Source organism: Paroedura picta, chromosome 1 (genome assembly GCF_049243985.1).
Source record: "Paroedura picta isolate Pp20150507F chromosome 1, Ppicta_v3.0, whole genome shotgun sequence".
In the NCBI taxonomy this organism is placed as follows: Eukaryota; Metazoa; Chordata; class Lepidosauria; order Squamata; family Gekkonidae; genus Paroedura; species Paroedura picta.
Window position 1 is genome coordinate 51,789,502 of NC_135369.1, and position 15,716 is coordinate 51,805,217.

General features: G+C 42.7%; 1 long non-coding RNA gene across 2 annotated transcripts in view; it reads right to left on the minus strand.

The window, feature by feature from the left end:
- Positions 1 to 10,136: 10,136 nt before the first annotated feature.
- LOC143837757 (uncharacterized) overlaps positions 10,137 to 15,716 on the minus strand; it is a 235,497-nt gene continuing 229,917 nt past the window's right edge. For both annotated transcript variants that reach the window (XR_013231079.1, XR_013231077.1), the window contains 2 exons: positions 12,496 to 12,663; positions 10,137 to 10,392 (listed from right to left, as the gene is read on the minus strand). This is a non-coding gene — a long non-coding RNA (uncharacterized LOC143837757). The remainder of the gene's footprint in view (positions 10,393 to 12,495; positions 12,664 to 15,716) is intronic.

Genomic DNA, 15,716 nt, shown 5'->3' on the forward strand with positions numbered 1-15,716 from the left:
ATGGATTAGTGGGAGAGCTGCCCTGGCCTCAACCATATGCCTGGCGGAAGAGCTCCGTCTTACAGGCCCTGCGGAAAGCTGGTAGATACCGCAGGGCCCTTAGTTCTTCTGGGAGCTCATTCCACCAGGTTGGAGCCAGGACTGAAAAGGCCCTAGCCCAGGTCGAGGCCAGGCGAACATCCCGTGGGCCCGGGACAACCAGTAAATTCATACCCGCAGAGCGGAGTGCCCTGCGGAGGGCATAAGCAACCAAGCGGTCCCGCAGGTAGACGAGACCCAGGCCGCGTATAGCCTTAAAGGTCAATACCAATACCTTTAAAATATATATATATATATATATATATATATATATATATATATATAATTTGCTATTTTGATGTTAATTTTTAGAAAAAATACATAAAATTATATGTTGATTGCTGAAAACTAATTTTGATAGTAATCTTTGTAGAGTTTTGATTACTATCAAAATTAGTCTTCAGCAATCAACATATAATTTTATGTATTTTAAAAAAAATTAACATCAAAATAGCAAATTATTATAAAGCATATAGCAAATATCTATGTTTTATTTTAAGACATATATCTTGTATATCCAAATTCTCTTTTATATTTAGTATCCCTCAGAAGTGGCTCTAAGTAGACAAAAGATATAAACAATAATATCAAAATATCCACATTGCGTTTACAAATTATATAAAGAAATAATTAAAGCATCTCCAAGACTAATCTTACCTACTAATATCTTACCTTTGGTATTAGACTGATCTGGATCCACTGTTCAAACCACCCTTGGATTTTCTTTACATGTCCAGCTGTTTCATCCCATTTCATCCCATTGATTCAACTGCATTGGGGAAATTTTTCTAGTTGTACCACCATCTTGATGTAGGAAATTGGGAACTGTAATATGTAGGATGTTTTATTATTGTACGGATGTTTTTATGTATAGATGTTTATTATATATGTGTTGTGAACCGCCACGAGCCAGTTTGCTGGGAGCTGCAGTATATAAAATAAACTAACAACATTGTTCCATGGTCTGACCACCATACCCTGAAGGCTCGCCTCTCGGTGCCACCCCTCCCCCGTTTGGGTGATGGACGCATTTTAGTCCGCCCACGGAGACTTATGGAATCCAAAGGATTCCTGAATGCTCTGCGGGACCCGATGCCCTCCAGTTTCTCGCTGGAGGCCTTGGTGGAGGACTGGCAGTCCCGCCTGTTGGCCACCATTGACAAGACAGCTCCCAAGCACCCTCTCTGCCCTCGCCTCAGGCAGTCCCTGTGGTTTACCATGGAGCTTTGGGAGAGGAGAAGGAGGTGAGACAGCTAGAGCGAAACACTCGTGACGAAGCCACAAGAACATCTCATTGCTCCCTTATGAAGGCGTCTGAGATGGCGGTAAAAACAGCAAAGTTTGACTATTTTGCCATGGAAATCACATCTGCTAGCTCTTGCCCAGCCCAATTATTTAGGGTAGTTTGGACTCTTACTACCCTCGAGGGAGGGCATCATAATAGTAGTCAATTGGAACTTGGCTGTGAGGCTTTTGCAAACTATTTTGCGGATAAGTTCTTGTCGCTCCACCGTGACCATACTGGCCATTACAGGGGATTAGGTTTGTTGGCTTCAGGCGGCTCTCTTTATCTGAAGTGGACAAATTGCTAGAGTCAGTTAGGGCGACCACTTGTCCCCTTGATCCCTGTCCATCGTGGTTGCTTAAGAACAGTGACCCACTGATAGGTGTTCCCCTGAGGGAGATTATTAAACTCTCCCTTACATCGAGAACTCCTCAGTGGCTCAAGGAGGCAGTAGTTCGCCCTCTTCTGAAAAAACGATCGCTGGATCTGCAGGACCCCGCCAGCTTCTGCCCGATATCGCATCTTGCATTCCTGGGTAAGGTAGTTGAGAGGGCTGCCACAGACCAGCTCCTAGCATTTTTGGAGGAAACTTTGGCACTTGATCCATACCAGTCTGGCTTCCATCCTGGCCATGGTGTGGAGACTGTGCTAGTTGCTCTGACAGATGATCTCCAGCGCCAGCTGGACTGGGGAGGGTTGGCTATTCTCGTGTTATTAGACCTGTCAGCTGTATTTGATGTGATTGACCATGAGCTTTTTGTTCACCACTTTGCTGATACTGGGATTGGAAGGGGGGCTCTTAAGTGGCTAACCTCCTTTCTAGAAAACAGGTCACAGAGGGTCATTGTGGGGGATGAGTTATCTGACTCCTTTGCACTCCCATGTGGGGTGCCACAAGGAGCGGTGCTCTCCCCCACGTTATTTAACATCTATATGTGTCCTCTGGCCCAGCTGGTACAGAGTTATGGGCTTGGGTGTCATCAGTACGCTGATGATACCCAACTCTATCTCTTGATGGATGGCCGGCCAGATCTCCCCCCAGAAAGATTAGCCAGTTGTTTGGAAGCAGTGGCTGGATTTATCAGGAGGAGCTGCCTGAAACTCAACCCCTCCAAGACAGAGGTCCTTTGGCTAGGCCGAAGGGAGCAGGAACAGGAATCGCGTCTTCCCTGCCTGGATGGGGTGCAATTGTCATCTGTGCTCCAAGCCAGGAATTTGGGAGTGATTATGGACGCCTCACTTTCCATGGAGGCCCAGGTCACCAAGGTAGCCCGGATGGTATTTCTCCATCTATGCCAAGCTCAGCTACTGGCGCCCGACCTGCCCCCAGAACACCTGGCCACTGTGATCCATGCAACAGTCACTTCTAGGTTAGACTTATGTAACTCGCTCTACACAGGCCTACCCTTGTTATGGGGGGTTTTATATGGGGGGTTTTATAAAACTTATGGGGGTTTTATATGTTGTTACCCACTGCGAGCCTCAGGGGAGCGGCGGGCTAGAAATCCAATAACAACAACAACAACAACAACAACAATAATAAAAAGTTTACATTTAATGATCGAAGTTTGCCAGTAGGTAGTTATAAATGTGGCTCATGTCAAGATTGTAAGTTCATGGAGGAAGTGATATTCATGTATTATTCATGTATTATTCATGTAATATTCATGTATTATTAGCTGTGTTAATTGCCTGGGGTGGATAGTGTCTCTTAAAGAGACAGCAAGTTTTTCTGCTGCTTGATTGGATGTCTTCAGCCTATGGAGATAAATTAGTGCAATTAACGGATTTTGAAGTCTGGAGGTTGCGATCTCATAGCAGTAGCAAATCCACAGTTTCTTTCCGCAAAATGTAGGAGGGGAATCCTTTTTTTGCTTTGTGAATATGTTCTTCACTTCATCAAGTATTCCATACATCTTGCATTGTTGAAAAGAACAAGTAGCAGGCTCACATTTACTCTTTCCAAACCGTGCACTGATCTTATTTATATTAATTTACAACAATGTGATCATGTTTCAACCAATGCGGTTAGAACTTGCATTTTCTAATCTGCTGAGACAAATGGAATGCCCAACTTTTTAAGAAAGGGATCCTGGGCTGTTCCATGGGGACTTTGTTTTTGGTTTTTTTGCAACGAGCCTTAGTAGTTGAAGAAATAGAACAACCTCCTAAATCACCCAACTTCTCTAACTGTTCTTCTGCCTTATTGTTTTGAGCAGCTAATCTCTGCTGTGGTCTGTTGTTTCCCGCAACTTGCATTGCTGGGATGTTTACTTGCTGGATTGAATTCTAGTTTAGCTACTACACTAATCCTTAAATAAATCTTTTTCAGTTTAACTCCATTCCTTTAACCCTATTGGCCAATGTTTACACTAATTTAAATGGGCAGGATATTAGATTAACGTTAATTGATGGAGTCAACATACTAATCCAGTGTCTACAGGTTTGCACCTTTGAAGAACATATTAAATACAGCCACATAAATTACCCTTTCTTATGGACACAGTGGGAGAGAATATGTTTAGAAAGAGGCCTGCTATTAAGTTTTAGAAACCAAAGCTGCTTGTATTGTGCACTGCTCAAAATCTAGTGTAATAGAAGCCAGCTTACATTGTTAAGTTGAATTCAGTTTCCCTCCCTCACTCTTTGGCCTGGAATTCCAGAAGGTCATTTCAAATTAGCCTGAGCAACCTTTTGCACTCGTCAATGATGTATTTCAGAACACTGGCATCACAAAAATTGGTACTGGGGTGTGCAAAACTACAAACAAGAAAAAAGGCAGGCAAATGAAAGATCTGAATAAAATAATGATACTCTTCAGGCTGTATGTTTGCGTTTTAAGAATAACATGATGGGAAATCTGATGTGGGGTCAAAACAATATGGCAAGTTCTGATGAGATCCCAGAATCCACAATTGTGGTTGAATAAGATTTTCAGTGATCAGGTAACAAAGACAACCTAGTAGAGAGGGGGAGAGTATATAAATCAAAACATAAATAAAAAGTTTGCATGTCTCCATAACTCATTGGCCCAAGCACCAGCAGAAACACCATTATGCAAATGAACGTGTTGCCTTATACCAAATAATAGCACTGATTCATATAGATCAGTAATTCCAGCATGCTTTATGTTGATTGGTTCTCTAGGGTTTCAGGCAGAGAAAAGGCTTATCACCTGTTCCTTGAACTAGGGGCCTTTGTCATGCAAAGTGCAGCCTCTCCCACAAATAAGCAAACTAGTAAGAGTAGTCTAATTTGCAAAATTATGCTGGTCACCAGATTTAGCTTGTCTTTACTATGGGTGTGCATTCAGCTAATCTGAGCTGGAAAGTACTTAATTTGTATTTTGTGAGAATTACCTCAGCCAGATAACTTTTTTTTTTTGGGGGGGGGGGGGGGGGCTATCTAAAATGGCTGAGCTCGAAAAATCTTGAAAATATTTGGGATTTTTGGAGACTGCTGGATAGCTGAGGTTGAAGGGATTGCAGTACCTTTGAACACCTTCAGAGTTCACTCATGCCACAGCTTGCAAAAGGCATATCAGTTTTAATGGGATTGCATTCCCAGAGGGATGGACCAAAACCAATGGGATGAAATTAATGCAAAAGTAATTCCGTCGAAACACCCAGAAGAAGTTCCTGACAATTAGAGCGGTTTCTCAGTGGAACATGTTTCCTTGGTAGGTGGTGGGTTCATAGAATCATAGAATTGTAATCATAGAGTTGGAAGGAGCCATACAGGCCATCTAGTCCCCTGCTCAACGCAGGATCAGCCTTAAGCATCCTAAAGTAGCAATCCCCAACCTGTGGGCCGCGGACCACATGTGGTCCTTCGACTAATTGGAGGTGGGCCCCGAAGGACGCCTCCCCCCCCAGCCCTTTACTTCATCCCCCCCGGCCCTTTACAACACACTTTGGGTGTCATTGTCTCCCATCACTCCCAGATGGGACTATCTCGTTGCAGAGAAACAAGCTCAGGGTTCCCATTGATTTGTCATTGTCATGAGTTAAAATTTCCATGAAAATAAAATGTTCCTTATGTTCATTGTTGTGGTGTGTCTGTATCTTATTTTGAAGGGATGTTTAAACATTACCATAGCGATCAGAGAGCGTTAGGGCAGTGGTTGAGAGTAGAAGAGTAAACTACCCCCCCACTGGGCCTCAGTAAAACGCGTTGAGTGGTCCCCGGTGAGTGGTCCCCAGCGTTGAGTGGTCCCCGGTGATAAAAAGGTTGGGGACCACTGTCCTAAAGCATCCAAGAAAAGTGTGTATCCAACCTTTGCTTGAAGACTGCCAGTGAGGGGGAGCTCACCACCTCCTTAGGCAGCCTATTCCACTGCTGAACTACTCTGAGTGTTAATTTTTTTTTCCTGATATCTAGCCTATATTGGGTTCTCCATCTTTGGAAATTTTTAAACAGAGGCTGGATAGCCATCTGACAGAGAGGATGATTCTGTGAAGGCTTAAGGGGGTGGCAGGTTACAGTGGATGAGTGATAGGGTTGTGAGTGTCCTGCATAGTGCAGGGGGTTGGACTAGATGACCCAGGAAGTCCCTTCCAACTCTATGATTCTATGATTCTCTTTAAAATGTAAGTGTCTTTCCCACTTCCATTGAAAGCAATGGAAGATGGGGGTACCTTCTTTAGGAGCCAATAAAATGAGACTTCCTGGTCCTTTTTTTTTTTCAAATTAGAGGGTTATTTGAGAGATTATTTGTCTACTCCTAAAAGCAACCCCCTCAGAGTTTCAGATATCCATGAATCAATTTTCCATTATATCCTATGTAGACTATGGATTTGGCTCCATAGGGCATCATGGAGCCAAATCCCCCCTGCCCAGCATTCCTGAATATCTACTGAGTCTGAATACCATATTGGTATTAGAATTTGGGAATATCAGGACATAGTAATATTTGGGAGGGGTTCAATATACACAAGCTTGAAAAAATACCAGTGGTGGGTTTTTTTTGACAAAATACCAGTGGTGGTTTTTTTTTTAAAAATACCAGTGGTGGGTTTTTTTGTTGTTGTTGTTGGGTTTTTTTGCACTCCTCTAATCTTGACACAGGATTCTATATACACAGCCTTGTCTAAGATTTGTGGTTGTAACATAATATTGAGGTTGGCATATCTTATTGGTATATCATCAGAAAACTTAATAGCATAATATTTTAATTATTACAGGACATTATTATCTGTTTAGGAAACATTGTAGAAATATAAGCTCTACCATGTTTTTGCTTCTTAATTATATATCTTTTCCAGTTGTTGGAACTCCCAGTGCCTTTGGCATAGGATTAAATACCACATCCTTGGAAAAGTTTAACTGACCACTTGCATGTGCAATTTTAGTTTCTCATTACTCTTTTGGGGTGGCTGTCAGATCCTGGAAATTATTTATGGGGTTGAGAACTGAAAACCTTTCCTTCCTCCCCTATAATATTGGTTCATGTACTTAATCAAGTTAATAGGCAGTAGATTCAAGACAGACAAAAGGCAGTAATTCTTCATTCTGAGAATAACTTGAGGGATTCACAGCCACAGGGTGTTTCATCAGGTTTAAAAAGAGATGCTCACAGAAGACAACTCCATCAAGGGCTATTAGCCATGAGCAAGTGGGAACCTGCAAGTTCTTTAGGAGATATCTCATTTCCCCCTCCCCTATAACTTCCCCCCCCTTCCCTGGAAGCCCCCATAGCCTCTTGTCTCTTCCTGTCTCCTATATTTACACACCCATCAGCCAACCTGTGCCCCTATCTTCCGCTTTTCCTCCTTTCTTGCCACTGGCAGCCCCTACCCAGGAACACTATCACTCTGCTGTGCGGTGCCAGTCATCAAGCCAGGCCCTGTTCCAAGAGTATGTGTACCTGGGAGTTTAGATAACCTTGTTCTACTAAAGAGACGGTATCCAAATGTAGCAGAGCACGTGACAGCTAATCTGTAGCTCTTCAGAAATGTTTTCCTAAAGTTAACAGTAAATGAAGAACTCAACTGCAGTCCTAAATGTTGCTTTGTTGTTAAATCCAAGGCCATCCAGGATGCAGGCTGTGGCCTTTTCCCTACAGGGTAGGTGTTTATGGGCACGGTAGCACCGGCAGCTTTCCTGGAGCCCACAAACTTAATTTAGCTGTGGTGATGTGAAATTACTGACTCAACACTCCTGTAGCAACACATGTTGCAAGAAATGGTAAGAAGACAGATGGAATGCTTAACAGTTTAACCACAATGGAATGTTTGGATCTGATTACCCTTAACTGTTAATCTGATGATCATCGGTTGTGGCATACAGTACAAGCCCAGCAACCTTGTGACTGTACTGGTGAAGAATGCTGTAGTGGAACAAGGAGAATTCTCGCGTCCTTTCCCCTTAACATAAAGCTTCCCCAGTTTAACTAAGAGGAATTCACCAGTGGAATGTTTGGAAACCAGCTGATATTTTACAGTACAGGTAATGTGCAGTGGAATCTGCAATATAAGACTTGTTCTTGACCTTTAAGGCACTTCCATGTTTATTTCTGACTAGACAGATTTATGCACAAACAATAAACTACAGTTTAGAGACTAAGATTATGAAGAATCCTCAAATACAATAAAGAAATTACTAAACTGCAAAATGTATTTATTTTTAGTAATGCTATGGGACCTCTTAAACGCAACATCGTTCAGAGTCTCAGGACCTGTTAATCCAGCCCTGCCTCAGGCTCACCAGATTTTGGCTGACTTCAGAGCCAGACCCATCCGTTTTTCACAGAATCATAGAATCATAGAGTTGGAAGGGGCCATCTAATCCAACTCCCTGCTCAACGCAGGATCAGCCCAAAGCATCCTGTTTGTGCTCTGCCCACATCTCTGAGCCAATTGTCTTTAAATCAGAAGTTGACAGCCATACTGTTTTGAGTATTAGGTATCAGGTGGAAAATATCTTATTTGCCTAGATTGGCATATAGATTGGTTTTCTGCTGCTTTCTCTTTGATTTTGCTGTCAACAGTTCCTTTTTTGCTATTGGGTTTTATGTTATAAACATTCCTTGTAGCCGTCCTGATTTTATAGCCGCATAACTGTGTTTTATGGTATGGGATTTGAAAAGGTTACAAACTGCATCATAACCATCATTATCTTTGTATTTATCAATCTATTACATCTGTCTTCTGGAGAGAAACTTCTTTACAGCGTGAATCCATGGTTCAGATTTAGCTGCAGTGGTATAAGGAGTGAAGTGAATAAATGAAAAATTCTGCTTCTTTGCCAGTTTTACTTGATTGTCACCTCCCACTCCCAACATAATGAACCAAAATCTCTATTAGTCCATCTGCACTCATTGCAGATTCCATGAGCCTCTGGGTAATTAGCATGTGGAATTCACTGCTGCAGGAATTGGTGGCAGCTACCCGCATAGACCTTTTCAAAAGGAGATTGGGTGAACATATGGAGCAGAGGCTATGAGTCACAAGGTATAGAGGGAACATTCTGTTCATGGCAAATCATATTGATTTGCAGGCTGGCACTGTACCAAATAAGACATGACTCTCTATGCTGGCATTAACATGGCCACACCTTTATTCAACTCCAACCCATAAACAGAGGATTGGCCCCAATGTAGGCATGAAGGAGGAGACCCACAACCCCACAGCCATCCAACTGCTACAACCTGGAGCCCAGAAGTGACCTGGAACTGTCCTTCCCAGCTGGGAAAGTCGATCCCTTGCCTCTGGAGTTCTCCACATGGGAAACAGCCTATGCAAGGAGCCAACGTATGTCCATATCATTTGGTTCTCTAATTCACTTGGTTTTGAGCCCCTGGCCACCCAGCAGGATCAGCCACACTCAAATCAATAGTCCCTTAATGGGACCCCCAACGCCTCCCCGCCAAACAGGCTCCTCCTCATGTGCCCTAATCCAAAACTGTGACAACATTGAAAACATAACCAATAAACCCAAGACAACAACTGGTTAACTTATATCGGGAGGGAGGGTGGGAAGCTGTCCTAGCAGCATCTTGGATGGAGAGTCCGAGACGGATCCTCATGGTGCCTTATAAGGTGCTCCTGCAGCCCTGCCTCCACGCAGGACACTGTGCATGCACTTGGCATGCACATTCCCAGGCCATCACACCCAATTTGGCAGCCTGCCACTGCTTCAATTGGCAGCCGCCCTTAATGGCAGCCGCTCTTTCTTGGTGCTTGGGGAGCAACCTCCTGATGCCACCTGGACCTCCTGATGCCACCTAGGTTTTTAGCCACTGTGCAGTATAGAGTTATGGACTGGAAGGGACATTGGCCTGATCCAACATGACTTCTCTTATGTTCCTACTCTAGCCCTATGAGCCACCTCATCCATGTGAGGAGGACCATTGAGACTTGCATCATAATATCAGATTCTACCTCAAGATAATGGACACAGATGTGGGACTGTGTGGAGAACCAAGCATGTATATGTGCAGGACATATATATGTATATACAAATGTCTGGGGTGGGGCCAGAGATGTCACTCCTTTGTGCACCTTAAGGATGTGCACACTTTAAACAACTGACAGAGCTATGCATAGCAGCCTTTAGACATAGGACATCAGCTGCCAGGAAAATGCAGGAATGTGAAGCATTGGTTACTTTGTCATTCAGCTCATTGGGAATAGAATCCATTCTGGCTGTTTTCAAAAAGTGGTGTGAAGAATGAGTAAGCATGCCAACACCCTGCCAACACGGATGCAACCGTCTTTTGCTCATGCAATTTCCCTCTGGTATAATTGTTAGGAAGGTGCTCCATGCTGCTTACCTCATGAATAATTTCCTTTCATCTTTTAATGGGAAGATTTCAAACAGTTTAGATACAAATGATTTGCTCAGCCACACACATGCACAATGGGGGAAGCAAGATAAAAGAGAAGAGTCGCCATTCACAGGTTAACCTGCCAAAAGGGTATATTATGACCCCAATTTTAATTACAGGGAGCAGCAATGAGTTTCATCCAGAAATAGCCTGTCTAATTAAATCTCTAACTGCAGCTTCAGTTCATCCTTGGCGTTATGACCTGGAGGGGGAAAGAAAAACACATGAAAGAACTGGCATCATCATAATAGCATCTCTTTCTTACTCAGACACAAAGGAACAAAGAGCAGGACAATTTCTTTGGCCTGCCTGGGAAGATGTCTCTCTCTCTCTCTTTTGAGGGGATGTGTGTGCATGCAGCCTCCATGTATTCAGTTCCTTCATTAGTCAATTTCTGCCCTGCTGCCATTCTGCCCTACACAGGCACACAAGGCATTTCATAATGCAAATAGATAAGAAATGCAGTATTAAAAACTCCTTGAACAATAAAAGCTTGTCTAAAGCTTCCAACTGCAGCAGGAGCCTTCCAGTGGGACTTGGTCCTCTGCCATGGAAACCTAGCTGAGGAGCACAGCCACACAACCCTGAAAGGCTGATTCATGCCAGCTTCTGCAACATCTAAGTTTACTTCATATACTAACCTAAGTGGCCCTTCGATGGAGGGAGATGAGTTGAAGATTATGATCATTCACATGTTCCATCTGTGCCTACAATAGTGTGGATCGTTTTGAGGATCTTTCCCTCTCAACACTACATGGCAGTAGTTCTCTCCACATATGACACCTTCACATGTAGACTGAACATGTGGGGAGGGAGAACAACCATAAGCATGCTGGCTCTGTCCTATGCATGGTTCCTGGGTCCTCTGTGTGGTGTGAATGTACTGACAAAGTATCCACACATATACTCTCTCCTTGTGACCAGGGATGGCCCAATTCAGAGAGAGAGCATACCTCTACTGTGAATAGGCACCATGCTCACTTGGTGGGGGTGGAGCCAGCATACTTGTGTCCGCTCTCCCTCTCCATGTGTTCAATCAATGTGTTGGACAAGGACTGGAGAGCCGAGATCTCAAGTCCTGATTTTGCCATAAATTTGACTAGGTAACCCTGAGCAAGTTACTCTGTTTCAGACTTCACAAATTGTGACAATGAAATGGAGAAGGGATTAGGAAATCATATACGTTGTGTTCCTTGAATGAAGGGTTGGATAACAAAAATGTGATAGTTATAGAAGAAGAAGAGTTGGTTCTTATATGCCGCTTTTCCCTACCTGAAGGAGGCTCAAAGCGGCTTACAGTCGCCTTCCCATTCCTCTCCCCACAACAGACACCCCCTGTGAGGTGGGTGAGGCTGAGAGAGCCCTGATATCACTGCTCGGTCAGAACAGTTTTATCAGTGCCGTGGCGAGCCCAAGGTCACCCAGCTGGCTGCATGTGGGGGAGCGCAGAATCGAACCTGGCATGCCAGATTAGAAGTCCGCACTCCTAACCACTACACCAAATTGGCTCTTATATGTGGTGGAAATACATGGGTGGTCACTTCCCTTCTCAATACTTGTGAAGGGGCTTCTGAAGTCAAATGGATGCATGTAACCAGATGTTTTGGTGATGTGAAGGGATATTGAACCTCTGTAGCATATGCTCTGGGATGGTTGTTCTGAAGCATAGCATTTCACAGACTTCTATCACACAGGTCTTAAGTGTTGTGGAGAAAATGTTCCAGTTATCTTTGGCAGGACGTACGCATTATGGTCATTTAAAGCAGCCTTCTTGGCGACAGGCAGTTTGTGTACACTGACCCTCAGCTAACATTTCCATTCTTTCTCAGCCCCATTCCTTCTCACAAAACTTGTCTCATGACTCCTGACTTAAAAATTTGTCATGAGTTGTTTGACTTACTTAGCGTTCACCCATTAACAGAGTTGCTAACACAATTAACCATCCAACATGAAAGAAAATCTTGTTGCTCTAACTTTTTAGGAGAGAAAGAAAACAAATCCCCTGAAAAGAAGAGAGAGTTTTTACTTTCTGCTTTTCACTACCTGAAGGAGTCCCAAAGAGGCTTACAAACACCTTTCCCTTCTTCTCCCCCAACCGATACCCTGTAAGGTACACAGGACTGAGAGAGCTCTAAGAGAACTGCTCTGCAAGAACATCCCTAAAAAACTGCCCACCCCAATGTCACCTAGTTGGCTGCGTGTGGGGGAGTGGGGACTCAAACCTGGTTCTCCAGATTAGAGGCCTCCACTCTTAACCACTATGCCAGGCTGATGCTCAAAAGACATTTGTTGCTTGTTAACTTACCTCCTAGTTTTATTCATTGTTCTTGCTCTTCAGACATGAAGTTGTTGGGGTGGAGAGAAATTCTTTAAAACTCCACTATATAGTATAGAATTTTCCAAGAAATGTTGCAACCAGACTGATATAAGCACAGCCAGAAGGTGTATTGATGAAAGGGAAACTGTTAGTAGCCTGTATAAACATTCAACAGTTAAACCTAGGCTAAATGAATTCCAAAAACCATATTTAAGCAGCAAACATTAATACCATTTTGAATGTTGCAACCTGGTGGGTTCCCCCCTCCCTTTTCCCAGAAGGATTCCTTTTAAAAAAAAAATTCAGCATTTGGCCACTGGGCTGCAGCCAATTTTCCAAACAAATGAGGTGATGGGAAATGTCACAAATGGAGAAGCAAGCTAGAAATCTGAGGTTGACCGGAGGTTTTGTTTTTAATTATTCGCCATTTCCAAATGAACTGGGAGTGCCTAATGCTTTTTAAAAGACTCTGTTACTTCTGTTACAAAATTTCCTTCTAACAAAGAGCTTTTACACAAAGGAGGGTGTTTCTTTTTGCTGGTTCTGGCTCCATATTGCTTTAGTTCACCCCTTGATTTCTGTATGCATTTCTATGCCTTTAATTTTCATTTTAGCTTTAAAATTTTCCCCTGTGCTTTTCCTGTTCCTGGTTTATTTTAGATCACTTTTACCCCAATCATTTTATGGAAGCCAATTTTGAGTCACCTTTTCCTTGTGTGTATTGTTTCAGTTGGTTTTCTTTGTCCTCCCCACTTCAACCCACCTCCAGCCCATTTTTCAGTATTTCTACAATCATCATCATGAAATGACTTGCTCTCTTCTCCCCCTGCCCTGAAGATGAGTCATTCACATTCAATTTTTAAGCTCTTATGTTGATAATCAATATAGCATGATAACATGGGCTTAGCAGATTTTCTGAATTCCCAGCTTTCATTTTTTTAAAGTAAGTCTCTAACTCACTTCCTTGAAGATATATAACTTTTTTCTTTAATAATTCCACAAGGGGATAGAAACATAATATTTTAGACAAAAGTTGAGTCATCTAGTCCAACCACCTGCAGAATGCAGGAAACTCACCTGGCCACCCACAATGACCCCAATTCCATGCCTAGATGTTGCCCCCCCCCCAAAAAAACCCCTAGAGTCCCTGGCCAATGTAGCCTGGAGGAAATTCGCCTCTCAGCCTCAAAGTAGTGATTAGCATTTCCCTAGACATGCAAGAAAGGGCCACAAGAGCCAAGCACCACACAAACCCTTCTGCCCACCCACTTACAGTCTGCCTAAGTTCACAGAATCAGCATTTCTGTCAGATGGCTATCTAGCTTCTGCTTTAAAACTTCCAAAGAAGGAGAACCCACCACATCCCGAGGAAGCCTGCTCCACTGAGGAACCGCACTAAGTCAGAAACTTCTTCCGGATGTTAGCTGAAAATTTGTTTTAATTAATTTCCTCCCATTGGTTCTGTTGTCAGAAAACAACTCTGCTCCATCCTCTGTGTCAGCTCTTGAAGTACTTGAAGATGGCTAAAATATCACCTCTTAGTCGTCTTCATTCCAGGGAAACAGACCAAGCTCACTCAGCCTTTCCTCATATGTCTTGGTCTCCAAACCCCGCACCACTTGCCCTCCTCTGCATGCACTCCAATTTGTCTACATCCTTCTTCAATTGTGATGCCCATAACTGAACACAGTACTCTGAGGTCTTAAAAGCAAAGCAGTACCATAACCTGGTATGATCTAGACACTATACTTCTTTTGATACAGCCCAAAATCCCATTTGCCTTTTTAGCCATTAAGTCATTGTGCTGACTCATGTTCTATGTGTGGTCTACTAAGACCCCTATATCCTTTTCACACATACTACTACCAAGACAGCTCATCCCCATCCTATAATGATGCATTTGATTTTTTTCTAGCAAAATTCATAACTTTACATTTATTATAATTTAAATTCATTTTATTAATTTTAGTCCAGTTTTCCAGCCTGTCAGGATCATCCTGTATCCTGATTCTGTCTTCTGGTGTGTTTAGTATCATTTGCAAATTTAATAAGCACCCCCTCTATTCGTTTATCCACATCATTTATAAATATGTTGAACACCACAGGGCCTGGGACAGATCCCTGAGGCACTGCACTTGTCACTCTTCTCCAAGAGGATGATGAATCATTAACAAGCATTTTGGATGCAATCCGTCAATCAATACACCTAACAGGATCCAAACCGCATTTTATCAACTTGTCAATATCATGTGGAACCTTATCAAAAGCTTTACTGAAATTGAGATAAACTACATATACAGCATTTCCCAGATCCAGCAAGATAGTAACTTTCTAAAAAGAGAGAGAGAGAGAGAGAGAGAGAGAGAGAGAGATGTTTGTCTGAGAGGACTTGTTCTTGTTCTGAAGATCGTAATGCTCTTGGGGGGATATAAAGAGAAAACCAATCCTGTAGATATGCCAGTCCCAAACCATTTATTCCCTTTGGAATAATTCACACACCAATAGTGCACAGCCTGGTTAACATACTTAATAGGAAAGAGGAGAGAAAGGGAAAGGTTCCTAATTACATCGAGATCATAAGATGGAGTTTCCAAACAGAAGTAGGATCTGGAGAGGAGACAGACAAGGAATGACATTTAACAGAAGAGAAGGTGCTGACCTCATTATCATATGTAATTGCCTTCTTGCTGCTCCCTATAGGATCTTCTTCTTTGTACCCCAGGCATTGCCTTTTCCAACAATTCATCAGTCTTGGGAGCAGAATATCTTAATATATCCCATACACTTGCAGAAGTATAGGAATTTCTGGCTAAGCATTGTCAGGTGATGATTTTACCATACTCATTGAAATACTACCCATAGCTAGATCACCATCTTTATCCAAATCCCAAACCAAACTATATATTTCCGAACATTTTGACACATTCCCATTGTCATGACATCCATAAAATTCTAAGCTGTTCCAGACTCAGGAGCCTGACTGTAGATACTGAAATACCCAGTACTAAAGCTTAGACCATCAAAACCACCTCCAACTGTATCCACCACCTTAGGATGCAAGACTTTTAAGCAAAAGGATGGGTAGTACATCAAAACAATCCATAATCTCTTCTCTAGAACTCAAGATCATACAAAATAATAGTTGAAATCTGGGGACTTTTGCACAGTATTTCAGGAATCCTCATAATCTTCCAAATTCTAATCTGGAT